The 6,000-nt window shown below is 45.4% G+C and overlaps 1 protein-coding gene across 1 annotated transcript in view; it reads right to left on the bottom strand.

Moving 5' to 3' along the window:
* Positions 1–895: 895 nt before the first annotated feature.
* The window catches only part of WDR25 (WD repeat domain 25), a 648,317-nt gene continuing 643,212 nt past the window's right edge, over positions 896–6,000 (bottom strand). The window contains exon 8 of the mRNA XM_069208330.1: positions 896–957. The gene's annotated coding sequence lies outside the window, so the exon portion shown is untranslated. The remainder of the gene's footprint in view (positions 958–6,000) is intronic.

Genomic DNA, 6,000 nt, shown 5'->3' with positions numbered 1-6,000 from the left:
TAAAGGAATTCTTTGACAAAAGAAATGGTGTTGCTGGGGTGCAACAGCTTTTGGAATCCTGACATAAACTGCAGACATACAGTACAATCTGAAGTGTTTATGACTACCAAAACTGCTAACAGATGAGTTCACATAGTTACAATAATTACAACATTTGGCTAATGTTCACACATTTCTTAAATGTGATTTAAGATCACTGCTTCGATTTAAACCCTTGGGTACTGGTTTCCTTTTTTACAGATATAAAATATGTAAAAACAGCATGGCATAAACAATATATGCATATCCACAGAGAGTAATTTACCCGCTGTTTATTACCATAGTTGGTGGGCAGAAGGGATACCAGTGCCCACTCAAAGCATCTCCTCTTGGGAGTCATGGCCTCTCTCCACTGTGATAATAAATTTCTTATTACATTCAGCAAACCTTTGTTTAAGCTCAAGGGGAAAAAATACGGATTTATATGAAGGTAAACTTATTGCCAAAGCCATAAAGGGACAAAAATACACTTTTTGCACAGTGGTTTACTTATATTTACATGTGAGGAAAATACAAACATGTCATATGTATTTCATTTTTTTAAACTGTACAAAATAAAACCAGAAAGTGGACATCCTTACAATCACCATCTTGTGGGAAGAAGGCCACATGTATGACTAAGGTTCTTGTATTTACCAATGGCAATTTTCCGAGTGATATGTTGAGAAAATCTAGATTTCATTAAAGGCACAGGGGCTAGCATTATTCACTAACTCCTTTAATGCAGCACCGACAGCAGCCTCTTCAAAGAAAAAAAAACATTACATCACCATAACAATCACTCTAGAATAAGAACTAGCAACACTGTATAAGTCCATGTCTTAGAATCCTCTTCATCGTTTAACTGTCCTTCTGACTTCTCTTCTAAATTTTTCTTTGCATAATATCCCCCCAAGTCGAGTGCTCTTCATTGGTTATCTGCGAAAGCAAACATAACTTCCATAAACTGTTCCAACTGAACTATTATAACTATTTTCTTTTTTTTCAACAACCTAAAACAAGTACATTCCCCATTCACCTCATTCTTCCTTTTCTCTTTTTTTTTACATTCTAAAACATTCAAATAGTACAAGAAGAGGAGAGAGGGATAATGCTAGACTCCCTATCTTCAATTAAATCTAGGTTATCTCTACACATATCTTAGAGAATTGCAATTTCATCACAAAAACAGACACTAGTTTTATGCTTGTTTAAATCATTCGCTGCATGCTCTACTGGTTTGTAATGTTTTGCAAATACACCAGTGCTTGACCAATCATCCGCCTTCAAAATGTCTTCTAATTTACAGCTTGACCAAAAGGCCTAGGCATCTCTGTTATAATGTGACCATGTTTCAACACATTCACACCTGCTTCCCTCATGACATATTTCAACCATCTAGCAATCATTACAGTTATAACTCTCTGATGTGGTCTCACATATGACCGCAAAAACAGAATCTCTTCACCATGTCTGGACTCCAGCATTTTATTCTCATAAGCATGCATACAATTCACCACACACAACTTTTCATTCTCTTCATGATCCGGATAAAGAACTCAATCTGACAGTTTTTCTTCTTTTCTAGAGTGGAAAACAAATACCCATTCAGCAGCATATACTATGCTATTCACTTTTAATGCCCTAAAGCCTAAAACTCTTCTACATTTAATTATCGTAAATTAAATTCACTTTCAAACGAAAATCATTTTTAGACTTTGGATGTCTCCTTAATTTCATGCTCTTCAACATCCTTCCATCACTCAACAAATGTCCTATTGCAATAACAGATACAACAGTAACTTTATCCTCTGTTATTCTTTTGCCAAAAAGTTTGCTGTCTCCAAGCAGGTCCTTCCACAGGATCCAAATACCTCTTCATGCACCAATCTACCCATAGTCTCCAAATTCCCTTGTATCTGTGTCTAGTCCCTGGAGCCCAGGTTTCTGGAAGCAGCACTTCAGCCTCTCTCGAAAGACCCAAGAAATTTCCTGATCTCCTGATAGCTTTCAAACAACAAGCTTCATTGCCTGGGGCGGGGGCGTGGCCACCACTGAACCAGATGGCCGCTTTTAAAAGTGTCTCCTTTCGCCGCTGACATAATCTCATATACTCACTATCATCCGTCTGCTGTGACTAGCGAACCAGAATCTGGTGATCTGCTTGTCAAGGCGATACCAGCATTGTGATGGTTATGCCCCAAAACGACCTGCGTACGAAGGTAGAGGTGGGGCCTATGCTGTGAGCTGTGGCCACAGTCTTGAGTGAGCAGACAGCCCAGGAAATGGCTGGGCCCCTCGCTGCGACGTCTATGCAAGGCTGGGTTTTCCTGACAGCCTACTGTAATCGGAGAAGGAAAAAAAGGGCAGAGCGGCCCCCGCTTCAGATACTGGCTGCAACTACATCCGAGGTGACTACCAAACGAGCACCTAGAAGGGTGGGGTTCTCCATTGCCGACAGCAGCCCTGGGGGCTGGTTCTGCCAATCGAAATGGCCAATGCACGCACAACACGCTTTGTGCTGCTTATCTGAACTTTTCCGCTCTGTCTCCTGCTGTGTATACCCCTGAGTGTCAGCACCCAGTGCAATCCTGCTGAACGCCCCTTTTGGCAAGCCACCCACTGGGCCAGTGGCCCTCACTGGCAAGGCCCTTGGCCTGTATGTCATACTGCTCCTGGCTCTGGGAGTTTGTCACGCTATCCAGCCTCCATGTGCTCGAAGTGAGCGTTATAGCCGAGACGGCCGTCCTCCAGGCTCACACTGACTTCTCCACTGCGTGTCTCCTGGGGCCCATAAAAACACCCGACTTGCAGGGACCGAAAAACACCATAGGAGGTTCTGGGTGGTCTGCTATAGAAAAAACAAAAAGCCACAGGGGAACTACCCTTCACCCCTTGGCAGGTAAAGGAGATTACTGCGGCACCCCCTCCTTCCTTCTACAACAGTGGTTCCCAACTGGAACCGCACTGAATCATAACTGGAATCCAGGGATCCCTCACTGAGTCATTACTGAAAGCTGGGGGCCTAATCTGTTGATATTACTTCATTTTCTAAACAGTCGTGAAGCCCCTGAAGGGGCTTCGCGTACCCCCATGGATCCCCGGACAACAGGTTGGGAACCACTGACCGACAAGACTGACGCCTTTTGAACCAGACTTCTAGTCTCGGCCATGCACTATGACCAGCGGTAAGAGACCTCGCAGAGCCCACCACACCAAGCTGGACCAATATACAGAGCCCAAAGGGCCCATTTTAACAGCAATGAAAAACGTCCCACAGAATCCAAACCTGCAGATCCCCCGGGGCAGGAGACGCCCCACTGTCATTTATATATTGAATAAGATCCAGGGGGTCCACAGCAAACTAGACTCACTTTACTAAGAGATCAATCAATCAATCAATCATGTTTTGTAAAGCACAGCAAATCACCCATATGGTCTCAAGGTGCTGAATGAAGGTGCGCTGCTCAGTCGAAGAGCCAGGTCTTGAGGTCCTTCTTGAACCCCTTCAGTGATGCAGTCTGCCTGAGCTTGAGGAGAAGTGTGTTCCTTGTCCCCGGGCTGCTAGATAGGAGAAGGATCTTCCTCCTGCTGTACTTTTCCGGATCTTGGGGACGGCTGCAAGGGCGAGCTGGGAGTTGAGGTTTGATGTATGCTGGTCCTATGTTGTGCAGTGCGTTCTTCGCAATTTGGGGGCCTGAGTGAAAGAGGCGGAAGATGCAATATCTACCCTGACAGAGGATACTAAGACCTTGCAAAGTCAAATGAAAGATTGACAGGCAACCACTGCATTACTAGAGGACAAATTGGAAGACTTTGATGGTCGTTCTAGGAGAAATAGTATTTGCATATTAAGAGCACCTGAAAAATCTGAGGGTCCAGCAGTTTACCTGTTTGTAGCAGAACTTATACTCAAGCAACTACAACCTCATGGCCTCTTGAACTACTTTTCAGTAGAACATGCCCATAGTATCCCTGGCACTCTAGAAAAGCCGGGAGCACCCCGCGTCCGATAATAGCATGTATCCTCAGTTATCGAGACAGGAATGTCATCTTGCAGGCTGCACATAGTGCACCACCAGTCAAATGTGACAATGTCACTATCACCTTTTTTCCGGATTTCACACTGCATGTTCAAAGACTACATGGTAGCTTTATGAAGGTCAAAAAACCCCTTGGGGAGTGTGAACTAAAGTACTCCAAGATTGATCCTGCTAAACAACGAGTGGTTTCAGAGGAGAAAACCTGGTACTTCACTGCCCCGACGTTGTCTGGGGCTGGCTGGATTGGGGACGGGGGAGCTGGGCCTTGCCCAAGACCAAGGCGACAGGGAAGTGAGTCCGACCCCCTCCGGTGAGGCAAAGAAAATCAAGAGACTGATGACATTGGCGAGATCCGCCACTGCCAGGAATCCTTTGCTGGGCACCACCTGAGGATATTGTTTAGACTGAGTCACTGAACTTGTCCATGACCTGTTAATTGAAAATTGACCCAGTACCCCCTCCATTCGCCGAGTCACATGGCCTCCCACCTTTCGCCACTACCAGACTGCAACCACAGAACTTTACTTGTTGGCACAACCTGTGGTAACATTTTTCCTGTCACTGTGGAGAGGGACAGTTGGGTGACAGTTTGGTAAAGCTCACGAGCTCCACAGTTGATACTATGTTTTAGGGCAACAGACGCTCTGCAGAGTTGGGTGGTGGTTAGTTTTAAGTACATCATGCAGGTAAGTCGTTTGGGGTGGGGGTTTTGTAGTGTTATCTGTTGACTTTTTGCTTTTTCAGCCTAACTGTGACACTCAAGCACTGAAGCAGCAGCCATCAATACACACTCAGGTCCAGGTCTTTGGGTGGCCCCACTCTGGGATGGGAGCCCGCCCTGCCCCATGCATTCATATGGTCCCTACACTGGGTCTGCCACTGTACTAGTTACCTCCCAGCTTTGCCTGCAGCCCTGGCAGTGCCCCAGCTACTACCCCTAGACGAGCTCTTACTCTCATTGGATTTCCATAGACATTAAAGTAGCGGCCCCAGCTTTAAAATCCTTTCCTGGAATGTCAATGGGTAGAGTGATAACATTAAATGGGGTGTTGTATTGCAATACCTCAACAGTTATGCTCCTGGTGTGGTTCTCCTTCAGGAGATGCACCTGCAGGGAGACATCTACCATACATTGGACAGATGAGGTTATAAAATAGTAACACACATGGGTTATACTAAAGGATCCTTATACGCAATTCACTGCCTTTCTCCATACAAAACACCTGGCCTGACACCCATTTGAGATATGTAGCGCTCTCGGGACAATTGGAAGGTACTACACTTAACATTATTTTGTTTTATGTAATCACACGACTTCACAAAGCCATATTTGCTTGCCTCAGCACACTTCTCTTTCAGATCCCCAATGGCAATTTGTTGCTCGGGGTGATTTCAATGTAGCCCTTAGTGATACTGAAGAGCACTTGCCCTCTCACCACATTAGGTCATCTTGCTGTTAGCTGACTTTCATAGCAGGGCTCGGCCTGGTGGGCATGTGGTGGGAGCTTCAACCCACCGACCACAGATACACATTCCACTCGGAGCCCACAGCCGCCTATCAAGTATGGACTACATATTTACCTTGACTCATCAACTCCCTCGTTTTCAAGAGCTTTTCCACTTTTCCAGAGGCATCTCCAACCGCTCCCCAGTTTGGGCAATCTACAGCCTGAATGCTCAAAGCACCAATCAGCACACTGTACTTAGCCCCTGGTATTTCAAGGCCCCACAAATCAGAGAAGGCATCCAAGACGCCACGGAAAAATGCTTTGACGAAAATGTGCGTTCAGTGTGCTCGTCAGAGACCTTATGGAAGGCATATAAGACGTCTATCAGGGGTCAGGGCTTGGCACTAATAGTGAGACATAAGAAGGAAAAGTCAGCCTGTCTAGAAATGCTTGAGCAAGAAATTCTGAAGTTAGAATCCCAGGTCACATAG

Source organism: Pleurodeles waltl, chromosome 9, assembly GCF_031143425.1.
Source record: "Pleurodeles waltl isolate 20211129_DDA chromosome 9, aPleWal1.hap1.20221129, whole genome shotgun sequence".
NCBI lineage: Eukaryota > Metazoa > Chordata > Amphibia > Caudata > Salamandridae > Pleurodeles > Pleurodeles waltl.
Note: the sequence above shows the minus strand (reverse complement) of the source record. Positions and strands in the feature narration are given on the sequence as shown.